At 42.0% G+C, this 14,545-nt stretch overlaps 1 protein-coding gene across 1 annotated transcript in view; it reads left to right on the top strand.

The window, feature by feature from the left end:
• The window catches only part of WNT3A (Wnt family member 3A), an 89,872-nt gene that overhangs the window by 36,684 nt on the left and 38,643 nt on the right, over positions 1-14,545 (top strand). The window lies entirely within an intron of this gene.

Raw genomic sequence — 14,545 nt, 5'->3', positions numbered from 1 at the left:
AGAATTCCTAGACTTTTGTGATTGTCTCTCACCAGTTCCCCTACCCCAGCTGAGGAAAACTATCTCACAAGGAGGCAAGTGAAGGGAACAGTCCTGAATCTTCAGTTCAGAATTTCCTGTCTCAGTGAGAGTCTCCCTGTCATGGTTTAGGCTGCTTTGGGAATTGCTGGGTTTGGGTCTCTGTTCCTGTATTTGTTACACTTCCCAATGGAGGGAGTTTCTACTCCACTGCAACCCCCCTTCTCTCAGCAAGTCTCTCTGGATCTCCTCCAGAACCAAGTCTTTGTTTGGTCAAAGGGTTTGGTGCAGGTGAATACAAACCACCTGACCACATGATCCTGAGTTCAAGGTGGTATTCATCTCACTAAACACCTACAGTGTCAGTAGTTCACACCTGAGGTATAACTCTTATAGCCAGTGGAGTCCAGCAGATGACTTCACCTTGAAACAGGTATCTAAACTAGGCCAAATTACTTGTGTCTTAGTCATGCCCTTTTCTCTCCGTTAGGCACATGGGAAACATAGGATGGCTAGCTCAGGTCTATGCTGTAGACTTCTGCAGGGTGGTGAACTGAATACCACCCAGTTGAGCGGGCCACATCAAGGCACCCAGTTCTGCTGTAGATTCCCAGTGATACCCAAGACACCCAAGTGTGGCTGGCAGCTACCACACACGTCCTACAGAAGACCTGTGCCCCTTTTGTGTGGCAGCTGGGAGCCAGGTAGGATCTCCAAGCGTAGCTGAAAGGGTGTGAGATGCCCATGGGCAGTCAACCAAACTGACCCTCCCGTGTCTTGAAATACCTCTCCAGGTTTTGGAAATTTGACCCACTTCATTCTGAGCTTCTGATTTCCTAATATTGTTAGTCAGTATTAGTAGGAAAAAAGATATAAGAAAGAGTTCCTTGAGGGCACTCAACGTTTCTGGTCAATGCTTGGGTGCACTAGAGCAGAGAAATTTTAAATTGTGCCTCCACAGACAGGGACGTGTCGATAGGTGTGGCTCTGTGTGGGTACATGCAAGAAGGGAAGGGAACAGAAGGCAGAAAACATCTGATGGTAGCATCAAGGGTAAACACGTTCTTGTGTTTGTGGTTTTGCTTCCAGTGTAATTTTCAGCCTTGAAGTTAAGGAATAGACTGTTCCTTCCAAAGAAATCTTCCTCTTGGCCCTCCTAGTTGGTTATAAATGGGCTAATGTCCTGTAGATGAAGTGCTTAGAAACTTTTAAAACCCTGGCATCTTTGTGCTGTCAAGTCTCCAGGTGTTCCTGCTTTGTGTAAAATCGCTGATCCCTTCTTATTCCTGCTAAACTCTGAACCTCAATGATAATTTGTGAAACTGAGTTCCATTATTTAATTAGTTGAGCATTGTAGTAAAACCCAGAGTTGTGCAGGGTCTTCTAAGATAGTAGTTGTAACATCTGTATACCACTTAATATGTTGTTCCTATAAAAATCCTTGAAAACTGAACTCTCTCTTTTCCAGGCCATATGGACAGTTGGAAATTTCTTGATTTCTTAATCAAAAAAAGTTGCCAAAATTCTGAGTGATTTGTTCAGTTAAATATTTCTGGCCAGTCAAAAAGTCTCCTTTAGATTTCTGTTTTTCAATGTTCTAATACATGCAGGACTATAGTGAGAAATTATAATGCTAAAAGTTGTTTCAATGTAGAAAATAAGTTACTTGTACTGGAACAAAACATTTAAGTTTTTTAAAGTAAAAAAATAAAACCTTAGCAGGTTAAACCCAACAATGGCACAGGTTTAGTGTTCTGTATGCTGCCTGTGCATCATGGAAAAAAAATATAAAAAACACACAAAAATCTTTGGTGGGCTTAGGCTTTTGAGGATTTCAGCACAATCACACCCAGAGCTCAAGGTTTTGATTCAGTACTAATAGAAAAGAAATGCAAGGGAATATTCCTGCAGACTTTTTGCCTCTTTGCCTGCTATGATAGACACCACTAGATATTTAGGATCTACGAGCATGGGAAAGCCAAAAACTGGAGAGCGAGCAGTCTGGTTGATTGCTCCTGAAGCTCTTTGGTGAGACAGAGCTGCTTTTGTTGCATGAACGAGACCAGCTTGCTGGCAAGCAGCGAGCCCCGGCTGCAGAGGGCTGCGTGGTCCCTGTGGCTGCTCAGGCTCCTTAGACCTGTGCAAAGTCCACAGGTTCCACATGAGATCCATAGGTCGATTTGATTTTCTCCGGTGGAGCTTCCTTCCCACAGCCTCCCATTGTCACTGATCAGATCTCCTGTGAAACCTAATTATTAACATTGCATAATCCCCCAGATACATCAGTGCATCAGTTCTGTAGGTAAACGAGGAGAAATCCAAGCTGGAAAGAATCCATCTGCTAAGGTGAGTGACCCTACAGCTTTATTATTATTATTATGAAGAGGAGAGCTCATCTCTGGTTTCTAAAGTAAACACAGGAGGTATCTTGGCAGAGGAGCGTGCAGCAGAAAGCTGGGATTGCTTTCCCAAATTCTTGGCTGCTTCCCTCGCTGCATGTCAAAGCTGGTATCTTTGCCTAATAGTGATCACCCCTCTGTGAGCTGATCACTATCTGGCAGCCTGTCTGCATTTCCCCAGCCACTTTCAGAAAGAAATCATTAAGGCTGCGATGCTGCGCAGAGAGGTCTGCAGGTATGGCTCCTGGCTCCTGCTACCCTCTGAGGGTCCTTCTGTGGGAGGCCTCTTGCCCCAAACACAGTGGGGTCATTTGCCTTCACCAACAGGGAAAACGAGCCCACTGCTATGGTTATTTGCTCTCCACCCAGCATCTTATTTCATCCTCCAAGTCAGAGATTTGGGTCAGTTTCTCCTGTTCCAAGGACAACTCCCTACCCACCTTCTTTCCTCAAAATCCTGCACCTCCTACTTGCTTCCTCTCTCTCACCCGAGTTTCTTCCCTGTTCATCACCCTGACCACCGCCAGCCTTTTCTCAGCCAGGCACTGAGTCACCAGTCACACTGAGAAGTTACTAGGCTGGAGAACAGTTATGTTTTTCTGAGGAACATCAAGGCACCACATGTGCTGAGTCACTTGGAGAAGCAGCTCTTCAAGCCACGGCTCCTGGTGTGCAAACACCAAACTCCAGCAAGTTTAGGGAGAGGAGCCTGGACAAGAAAGCTTGGTCCTTCTCTGCATGGTCTGGTGATGTACACATGGTGCTGTAATTCTCCAGGCGTGTTGCAGGAAATCAGACTGGGTCTGTTGCTTGGTTACTCAAAAGGCTGGAAGAGCTTTTCACTCAAATCACCTTTTTTTGACCAAGAGATCTAGAGACCCTTGGAATAGGTGGCCTGTTGCTTAAGAGTCCATGGAAGATGGCTAAGAAGAGCAAGCTGGTTGTGGATAGATTCACATTGCATATATATAGGGTTTCCAATCTCAAAAACATTGACTTAATGTTAGGTCATTGACATAGATGTAAGAAGTTCAGGGGTTTTGCTTAGCAGCCCAAGAAAATTAAGCTGGTTTATGGCTGAAACATCCTTGCCTGTTCCACTCACATCAGAATAAACTGGGCTGAAGGAGATGTAATACATCCATTTCAGCAGGCAAGAGGTATCCGCAAATAATGGTAAAAGTCAGTGCTGTAAAGCAAATTAAATCTTTCTCTTTCTCTGCATAAGGTTTGTTGCTGTTGTTATTCCTTGTGTTGTGAGAGATGATCTTTGAGAGAGAATTTTTCTCTCTCTCAAAGTATATACAAATGCCAGGACATACACTGGCATTTTTCCTGTACCTTTGAGCGACTCATCAGTCTGTACCTCCTTAATTTTACTGAGATCTAGCTGAAACATGTCAAGGAGCCATGAGGATTTTTTTCCCATGCAAAGTAGTTTCTTTGCAAAAAAAAAAAAAATCCAGTTGTTCTGTTACAGCAAAAATTTCATTTAAAAAAAAATAGTTTTATAAGCATCAAAAAAGGTCTGAGCTTTTGTCTCATGACAGTCCTGCAAGAACTGAGCTCTAAATAAGAGCTGACTTCCCTTTGGGTTGGGATGTTCCTCATGGCCTTCCTCCATGTGTGTTCTCTCTTGTCTAACAACAGGTCATCTTTTGCTGCAGCCTTTCCAAAATAGAGGGAAGGAGAGGTTAAGGAGGTCTCTGCCCTCTGCTCTTTTCCATTTTTTTCTAAAAAGAAAAATATAAACCTGAAAATCTTCAATGTGTTGTTGGACAAAATTTTTTCTTCCCTGACCCACTTTCATGTCCCTTTCCCATACATGTTTGGACCAAGATCCAGATAAATATTGTCCTTAGTCCTAAGTCCATCCTGTGTAGAGAAATGGTCCTCAAAGAGGGTGTAAGATGTGTTCACATCTACGTATGACTTTGGAACAGTTGATTCAGTATTGATCAGTCCTCGAGCCTTTCAGAGGGATTGAATGAGATGAGTCTCGTGAGATTTCGGATGAAAGGAGGAGCAGATTCTGTGATGAATGGATGATATGAAAGGAAGCACAGCTATAATTTATTGCGAAGTACTTAAATGGGATTTTGATGGATAGTGCCACTAGATGAAAAGCTCTTTCAGGTTTGGGATCTTTTTCTTTTTTTTTTTTTTCAGTTCAGTAGTTCAAAGTGGAAGCATCTTTTTCATGGTTGGAAAAATCAAGCATTTGAACAGAAATTATTTTTCCACAGAAATCAGAATATTTCACTTAAGTTTTGAGGTTCTGAGTATTTTAAGATAAACGTAAAATATTTTTACACAAAGTAAAATCGTATGCAAAATGACCCTCCATAAAACTGTATTTTTACAATAATCAATAAAAATAAACTTGTTCTGAGTGCTTGGCAAAGGTGGCAAACTACATAGATAGGTGAAAAGTACTCAGAAGATTTCAGGGTGGAGGGTTTTTATATACATGTATTTTTATGGGAAATAGGTTCATGTAACAAAAAAAGTGTCCAGTCCTAACTGGCAGTTTCAGTAGGTAGACAAACTAGTGTAGGAATTTTCTCTTCCAGGGTTTGGACACAATGACAATAAGAAATGGCAAAATTCCTGATGCAACTGGAGCTGTGCTCCGGGTCTAAAAAGGAAACAGTGCCTGAGATTGCTCAATCAAAACCGCTAATTTGGTATCGATAATTAAAAATAAAAAAGCACAGACAAGTGTAACAGAAAGTTCTTTACTGACTGTCTTGGAGCAATAAAAGTCCCTAAACACACGCTCAGTTTTAAATATGTGCTTAAGTCCCATTGATTGCAGCGTTAACTTGAAGCACAGACTGAGGTGCTTTTCTAAATCAAGGCTTCCTGCATTTTCCTTAACAGTATTTTATGACCAGAACGAAAAGTAGCTGTAGGATTCATTAGAGGGAGAAGGGAAAAGAAAAAAAAAAAGAGAGAGAGAGAGTGCAAAAGGAAGGAAAAACAAAGAGGAGGAAACTTTATGGCTCCGTAAACAGCTGTAAGCAATGTCTCTGGTCGGGTCAGACCGGTCTGAGTTGACAAGGCAGTGTCTCCAATTATACAGCATGCTGTAGCCTGTAAAAATGAAATCAATTTGTTATTTTTCTGGGAGAACATTATAGCGTGAGTTCACACATTTGGTGAGCCTGATGACTCAGTGAAAGCCAAAGGAGGAACTCGCAGACGTGTGTGTGTGTGTGTGTGTGCACAACTGGATGAGGGTATGTGCGTGTGTTTGGTGTGACCAAATGCATGTTCAAAACACATCCTTGGAGGAAAGGGTGAGAAATGGAAGTAACTGGGTGTATTAGAACAGTGGACAGTGACAATTCTGCTGTTCTTACAGGGTCACCTACCACAATGACAGTGCTTTCCATCCATGGTTCTCATTTCAAAATTGGCTTCATCACTACGAAGTTCAGGACAAAATTCCCCTAAGCACTTAAGCAATTTAGAAGTCCAAATCCAGTCTTCACAAGGATCTGAGGTCTTTGAGCCCAGTCCTCCAAGGTATTTAGCAGTGACATAGCCCAGAACAGACCTCAGTTCAGGGGGATGAGCATTAATGAGAGGTTTGAAACCACAATATAGAATTTATATTGCTGATCATTTAAAAAAGGTTCGACTTGGAGTGCTTTGGGGGTGAGGGTAAAGTAGGAGGGTTAAGACTAGCCACACTCCTAATTATTATTGAAATTCATAGTAGGAGTCTAAGTATCTTTAAATACTGTAGGCATTATTCATTGCCTAATGTGTTGCCCTCTCTCTTCCCTCCATTCCCCTAATTGAGCACACCTGACCCAGAAAATTTGATCTATTTTCATCTAAAACTTGATTCCAATGCCCAAGATATAGAAGCATTATACTGGGTAAAGAAGCAGGTTCTCTCACAGGCCAGCCAGTGGTTGCATCACAAACACACATATATACATACTTTCCATTTGTCATGAAACCCTGATAGGGGTTAGGCTGGGAGAAGTCAGAAGTAAGGCAACAAAGGTGTTTACATGAAACTTTAAATTACTCTTCTTTCATTCGCAAGTAACTGTTGTTCCTCATCCCAGGTAAATTTATCCATCAGCAATATCATTAGATGAGTTCATTATAACCACGAGATTTACAGCTCTCATAAACTGCAGTGTAGGTGGCAGATTAAAATGTTAAGGCTTCTACATCTCTAATACCCTGTACTGCAATCCTGGCAAATCTTACAAGATAAATGGAGCTGGATGGAGGCAGATCTCAGCAGAAAGACCTCCAGGGAGAAGCCCCAGATATAGAATGTGGTATGGAAACAATATCAGGGTCTCTGTGTCCTGGAGCAAGGCTTGAAAACATGGTTTGAGGGGCCATTATCCTGCTGGATGGGTTGTTTTTCAGATGACATGTGTAACAGAGCTGTTAATTGCCTAAGGTAATTAAAGAGTTCCTGAGACTTTTTGCAAGGAACCGGGTTGTTAATACTCATGTTCTCTCCTCTTCTATTCTGTTCTGTAGATCCTAAGGGAAGACAAAGTCAAAGAAACATCTCTTGCACTTAGGGTGGAAGGTGCTGAGTGTTGTGGTGTGCCTTAGTTCCTGTGGGAACTCATTGTCCTGGCCAAACCTCAAATCAGACAGTTACACTCTACTTTCTTAACTTGAAGTTGCCATTGAGTATGTTATTTTCCAAATCCAGACCCAAACTGCTGTTGAGTGTTATAAATAAGCTGCCATGGTCCACATTAGAGACAGCTGCCATCTATCTCTCAGCAAAGACTTTCTTTGGTGTCCTCTTACCAGCCCTCCAGGGATTTTTGAGATTCAGAAAAAAAGGGTGAGGTTCCTGGTCCCTACCTTTAGCTTGCTAAAAACAAGGTGTCTAGTTTATGCTCATCACTTTTCCACAGCAGTGCTGCCTCCTAGGCATCTCCAGTGATTCAGCCCACCTATCTGAGGCACCTATCTTAGGATGGGCTGAATTGCCCTCTGGAGATGCTGATCTTGTTCCACGGACTCTAGTAGACAGCTAACTTGGCCAAGATGCCTAACTTTTAAATGGTCAAAGTCAGGTGAGATGAGTCCCACGCTTAGAGATCCTCTGATGAAAGGTGCTAGAGAAATACAATGCTGCATCATCATCACCATCATTATTATTAATGCAGGGTAAGGGTGAGGGAATTATTCATGGGAGAAAAGTTACCTCCATGCCTGCGTGTTTGCAGGATTGGACCTAGCCACACAAATGTGTACATAATTTCTGGGCTAGAAGAGAAAAAGAATTTAAATACAGCTCTTGTGCTCTACTTTAGGATGAAAGAAGAGATATCCAACAAAAGAGGTGGAAAGAACAGTTAATTCAGCAGGTTTCATTTTTTTTTTTCCAGGCTGAAATAAAATAAAATCTGGACGGACAGAAACCCACACAGTGAATTTGAGCTGTCTGACAACAGGCTTAGATTTCTTCGTTCTTTTTGTGGATCTCTTAGGAATAGTCTGTTGATAGCCAGATGCTCAGAGATCAAATGTTGAAGACCCCATTGCAATCAGTGTTACATAGAATCATAAAATCATACAATGTCAGGGGTTGGAAGGGACCTCTGGAGATCATCGAGTCCAACGCCCCTGTCAGAGCAGGACCAGTCTAGGGCAGGTTACACACGAACGCATCCAGACAGGTCTTGAAAGTCTCCAGAGAAGGAGACTCCACAACCTCTCTGGGGAGCCTGTTCCAGTGATCTGTAACCCTTAATGTCTTCATGTCTACAGACACTCATAACTTCTGAATTACAATATGCCACTTTGGCAACTAGAGTTAGACTGCTTAGGCCTAGGTTTGATTATGACTGGGTAATATACAACCAAAAAAACCTCTCAAGCTGAAAAATATTTTTCATGTTAATCAGTTTATTCATGTCTTCTAGAGCTAAACCTGTTGCTTTGCTGACCTATGTTAAAGTGGTTTTCAAATTTTCAGCTAAAATATTTTCAACTAAAACATTAATTAAAACTTTCATTATTGTCCACATTTTGTAATTGTTCGGGTTTGGGATAGTTTTAATGTCATACAGGAAAATAGCTTCCATCTAGGAGGGCCATTATTTAGCAGAATTGTTTCCTTTTCCACTTTAAATGCTGGGGTTTGACAAGTTCCCTTTCCTTTCTTTCCGTTCTAAAATCTCTCCAGGCTTTATTTTCGTCTTCTTAGGAAAACAGAAAAATAATCACAAAATATTCTAGAATATTGGTGTATTTCTGTGCAAAAGAATGCCATTAAATAAATGCAGATTTATTAACGTTTCTCTCTGTCCACCCACCTGACCTCTGGGCGGGTGGTTCAACTCTACAGAAGAGTTCCTTGGAGACTGGGAATTGATGTATGCTATACAAGTGTAAAAGAAGACACAGTAGGCTCAACTACATCTCCTATGCCTTGTCCCTTGCTCTGGTTGAGATGTTCTGGAGTATCCTTCGCAGCTTCCAGTTGTCCATGTTAGGTGGACACTGTAGCTCTTCAGTCGTGTACACCAGCCCTGTGCAGTGAGGGTTTGTGGGAACTGAAACAAGGCTGACTTACTGATCCTATCCCATGAGTCTCTTGAACATTCAGGTGCCACTGGCCATTCACAGCAGTCTTCACTCTTTGGAAACTTCACAGCCTCCTAGCAGCTCACTTATCCCCAGATGTGTTTTTAGGCGGTCTCAAATACATGAAGTTCATGCAGGTCAACCTTAGCAGCCCATAGTGGATTATGGCTAGGGCGCCACAGAGAGCCTAATTCTGATGCTGTAGGATAGAATAAGGGCTGCCCACTCATCACTTGCAAGCAGCTTCCCTGCGAGCCCTTCTGACCTGGTACGAGGAGATGCGAGACAACCCTTGCTGGGTTTTCCTTATAGCTTGACAGGACCTATGGAGACTTCTCCGGCCATCTTTTTCATTGCAGTATCTTTGTCTCATAATACCAAGGGTGTTTTGTGAGTGTTCTTCTTTTTAGATAGATAGCTCTGCACAACTTGTCTCCTTCTTCATAGCGTGGCTGAGATTCACCTTCAAAGAGTTAGAAGTGGCATCATCGAGAGGCAGAGAAAATGGATGAGAAAGGAAAAGAGAGTGAGGTGAACCTCTGGAGACCTGAACAGATTATGAGAAAGGATTTGGAGGAGGTCTGACATCTTCCTGTTGGGAGATCCCATGCAAAAGGAGCAGCATGGAAGAAATCCTAGGGCATTTGCAAGCAAACATAAAACCCCTTTGGTTGTCCAAAGTCAAGTCCTTTGACGTAACTTCTGCAGCAGGACTGGCTGCCACCTTGCATCTGTGTAAGGAAAAGGGAGCAAAGTCAGTGCTATAGCTCAGTTCTCAATATTCCGTGGGGGAGTTAAGTGCTCTCTGGGTCTTATCCTGGGTCATTAGACAAGTTACACTCTTGCTGTACAACATTAATAAATGAAGTTATTTTACCTGTGTCAGGACCCCAGAAGGACATCCGCTGAGGAAGCTCTGAGCAGCTCTTGGAGACAGCAAAAGGCCTCTCCAAGAGGAATAACAAAATAGAGCTCCTACAGAGTTCAAGAATAACAGAATTCAGGAAGAAGCAAGTAGGTGTATGCACCTTTACATGCTGCTACTTGTGTCAAGGACTTTTGACAGCCATACTGAAAAGGTAGGGACCTTGAAAAGTCAGTAGAGTGGTGCTGTACAGCAAGGTCATCCAGAACTGAAGCCTTCTCTTTTTCTGAAAAAAGCTATGAGCATATATTTCCTGCATATTTCTTCCTCATAAACTGGCTGGGGTGTCCATTCCAAGAAGGAGGGTACATGTAATTTATTAAGAAGGTGGCCAGGTACTTATTTACAACGGCTCTGCTGAAGGAGCAGATAGATTGAGATAAGGGAAATGAAGAGCTCTCTAGATAAGCTGGCAAAGAAAAATGCTCACTGAAGGTTGAATTAAACACTTCAGGGCATGCAAGGCTTAAAGATAAGCCAAGAACTTTGGCTTTGGACATAGAATAGTGTTTTCATGGCTCCTCCTGAGCTAATGGGAAGAAAAAGCTAATTGGCTTGAAAAGAACAGCTCTTTGACCCTTTCCCTTGGTGTACCTGTTCTAGGGATTAGTGGTTTTTTGTAAATTTGAGTGCTTTGCGAATTCTCCAGTGAAAAAGAAGAGGTTGGTGTCAATGCATCCAGCAAGTGTTGGTACTTAAGCAATTTGATGTCTGGTTAGACCACAATAGATAACACTTGGCCCATTTTTCAACACCACATTTTCAAAATCACCCACATGCACAAGACAGTTTAGAAGCAGATTGCAGGAGAGTAGAAAATGCAAAAGACAGGTTTAATCATTGGAAACAGTGAGAAAAATTAATGATGGGAGCTACTAGAGAGTTGAGTAACGCTGAAATGAGATTCTAATCTTTATAGACTTTCCCAATGGTTCCTAAAGGTTTTGGTTGTTGGGTTGTTGTTGGTTTTTTTGGGGGGAGGGTTGGAAGGTTCATAAGGTTCATATCTCACGATCAATAAAAATGACAGGAAGATGAAAAGACTTCGTTCTCCTAAAGATAAAGTGACTTTAAAGAGAGGGAGAAAGTGTTTACACCTGGAAGCTGGAAGCAAAGTAGACACCAAAAGAGGGTGCTCTGATAGATGTCATCACACTCCAGAGTCTGCAAGTGAGCTAGGAAGAGGACTGTGCTTAGGTACGTTTAACAGCAGAGGTACTGTCATGGACAGATGTTTTGAGATTCCACCCTGTACCTTCAGCTGAAAGTCAAGTGACTACACACTCCTCCATGAAATGCCAAATTTGCATTACACTGTCTCAGTGCCTGATGACGCCTTGAGAAAAAGACTCTTGCCGGAGATTGTCTTTTGCAGATTAAACTTTCCAGACTATAACATACATCAAAGCAAGGTGTGACTGTTTCCCTACTGTATTGAGAAGGGAGCAGTATGAAAAGCAATTAAAAGTATTTCTACATGTTTTTATTTTTTTTTTATCTTAGATGATCTTCCCAGCAACGGAAACAAATAGTTGAGGGCACCAACCTATAAACTCCTCTTCCTATGAGTGGTGTTTTCACTCTACCATGGTAGTAAGCACCAAAAAACATAGAGACAGGCATGAGTTTGGCTGTTCACATAAATTAAAGTTTATGAGACTGTAATCCTAAAGCTTCATCCAGGTGCTATTGAAATAACTCAAGAAAGTCCTCTTGGCTTCACAACATGATGGATGGAGCCTACAGGAGGCTGATTCTATCTCAGTGGATATTTTGTCTTTGGTGGGAATTGGAATGAGCACTTTTGAAAGCTTTGGGAAGCATGCTGGTGACTCTAGTTTATATGAGAACACATTCTACAGATGCTTCCACCAAAGTTAACTTTAGACATTGCAAGTAGCCCTCCTGGACTCCTTGTATAATGAGTGACTGAACTATTCTCTGAAAGATGAGTCAGAGCAACTAAGTTGGTGCTCTCTTCTGGAGGCTTCAGTGAAGACATCTGTTTCTACCCATTGTTTATAGACATAAGGACCACCTAACTCCCAAGCCGAAAGTTAGCATCTGTGAATATCTCTTAGCTCGCAGTCCTCAGGGGGTTTAATGGGTTGAGATTTGGAGATGTGGCACCCTAAGACTCTGCATTCCCAACAAGGCTACAGGGGCAACACACTCAACAAGTCCTCTGAAGCCTGCAACAGTGTTTCAGAAGGTGTCTTTAGTCCAAGAACTGTGATCCAGTGTTCTGTGTATAACTTAGCAACGAAACAAAAATGTACGCAGTGCAGTCAAAGTGAAAATGTCCTTTGACTTGACATGGGCTCCATTTCACAGGTGCTTTTCTGCCACTAGTTTTTCCCTGAATTAATCTAAAACTCAAGAAAACCCACATCAAGCCACTTAGATAGGGAAAACAAGTTAACTTGGTCCTTTCCTTGGTCTTCTCCTGTGGGTTCCTGCAGGCTGCTGCAGGAACTTGCCTCCTTCCTACAGCTCAGCTCTTTGCATGGGCTTCAACACCGCACTTAGCTTTCCTGGGTGGGAATTTTTCAAGTAACTTAGCCATCCCAGTTGTTAGGTATCACGGCATGATTCATCTGGAGACTTCTACAGTGCAGACGTATCCCACTCAACTAGTCACCCAGGCTGTCTTGATAGTCTAGCCAATACAGTCAATGGAGGCAAGGCCATGATTCACCTCATCCCAAAGCAGACACCTAAAATGAGGCAGATGAATCGTGCCCTAGAAGTGCCTGTTTCTCTCCACTTACTGATTACAAAAGCAGGCTGGGGTGAGTACATCAGTTAGATAGGTCCATGTTGCAGACATCAGAAGGCAGGTGAGATGAACACAGTTCCTGGTCAGTGTGAGCTGCCTTTCTCCCTCTTTTAATGCAATGGAAAGAGAGAGGCACATCTGGAGGGCAGTTCATGCTATTTGTCTCATCTTCCCTCCCTGGGGTAGGATGAATTTTCCTCTAATGTTGATTGAGATTAATCTTCTCCCAAAAGTGCAGCTGGGGTGTAAAGAAGCATCTAAGTTTAGGAAATCAGCTGAAAATCCTTTGCTTTCCTAGGCACCTCCTACCTTGTCCACCTAAAGTTCATTTACTGGAGGGCACATTCTTGGCTGAGCTGATTATCTTGGTTCTAGACTCCTACCTAGAGTCATTTGGGATCCAGAAATGGATGTCCCTATGTCTCGCCTAGAAAGGACTGATTTGTAAAGTCTAGTCTATGCACAGTTAGCAAAGCCACCGAGACGTGGTACCTGACCATCTGAATGTCCATCTCCTTTTCACTTCTGTCCCTTCTTGACCAGGTACCACCAAGAAGGGAGCTAACTGGCTGCAAGGACCCTTCTCCCATAAAAAGGAGACACTTTAAAACATTTTTTATCCTATCCTAGAGAAGGGCTAAAGTCAAGCTGATTTTCTTGTGAACTCCAACAATGACAGAATTCTTGCACTTCTTTTTAGTCAGAGCAAAAGAAAGTGAAGGTATATTCCCTGACTGCCCCGTTGATAATTCAAACACACTAAGCTGTTCCTAAATGAAAACCACATAGCAAAAATGAATGTAAACAGAAATACACACTGCCCAGGCAGGTCTCTGTTTGTCATTAATTCTGAGCAGAAAAGCCAATCAAGAGGTTTAATTAGAATAAAAGGAAATTATACTCTAAAAATCCCTTCTGTTTTAGTAATCAAGGTTATTATTAGAAGCACCAGTAAAAACACTTAAAAAAATCTATCTAATTAGCTACATATCTGCTGATCTCTTTGAATAGCTAACTTGTTTGTCTCTAAGGCTTCAACCAACATAATGGTTCTTGGACACTCCTTTCAACAGACTTCCATTGGGCTGAGCACAGAATTTGCACTCAAGTTTGGGGTTTTTTTGCTGTTTTGTTTTTTTTTTTTATTTCACTTTCCTCACTTTAACCAAAGCAATTCACAGATTGATCGTCAAAGCAAGTTCTCCTTATCCTTGTAACAGTACAGCAAAGCTGGCATTGTTTTGTGAAAATACAACCCTACTTTTGAAAATTCCGAAATTGAAATTGATATGAAAGTGAAGTGAAAATGTGCTAAACTAATATCCAGAAGGACACTGGCAGCCATTTTCATAGAATCATAGAATCATAGAATGGTTTGGGTTGGAAGGGACGTTGAAGATAAGAATAAATTTTAATAATTTATTTTTAAAACACTTCAACCTGATTAGAAAGCCCCAGTATTGAGCTTTGCAAAGCACATGTTTGGACTAAGCAGGTGTGGAAACGCTTTATGGAACAGTAGAAAATCTTCTCTAGACCATACTTTCAGGGATGTTACCAATATGCCAGGCATGGCTCCCAGCTTTCATGCACCTACGCATCAATGTTTCTAGTAGCATGAGTACCGTTCTTCACACAGGAGAACAGCATTGATACTGGACCCATATTAGGCCATAAGAGAGTTTTTCCCTAAGTTGGTTCTATACTATCAGGGCTACATTTCCATCCCCTTTCCCTTATAGCACAGGAAATTTAACTGCTTATGGTAGTGAGTTTATGTAACACTCCTGCAGCATTTAGCTCAGAGCTGGGTTTATTAAGTTCTCAAGGTCCAAA

The sequence above is a fragment of the Nyctibius grandis genome, chromosome 7 (assembly GCF_013368605.1).
Source record: "Nyctibius grandis isolate bNycGra1 chromosome 7, bNycGra1.pri, whole genome shotgun sequence".
NCBI lineage: Eukaryota > Metazoa > Chordata > Aves > Nyctibiiformes > Nyctibiidae > Nyctibius > Nyctibius grandis.
The sequence above is the reverse complement of the archived record's forward strand: the minus strand, read 5'-3'. Positions and strand labels throughout refer to the sequence as shown.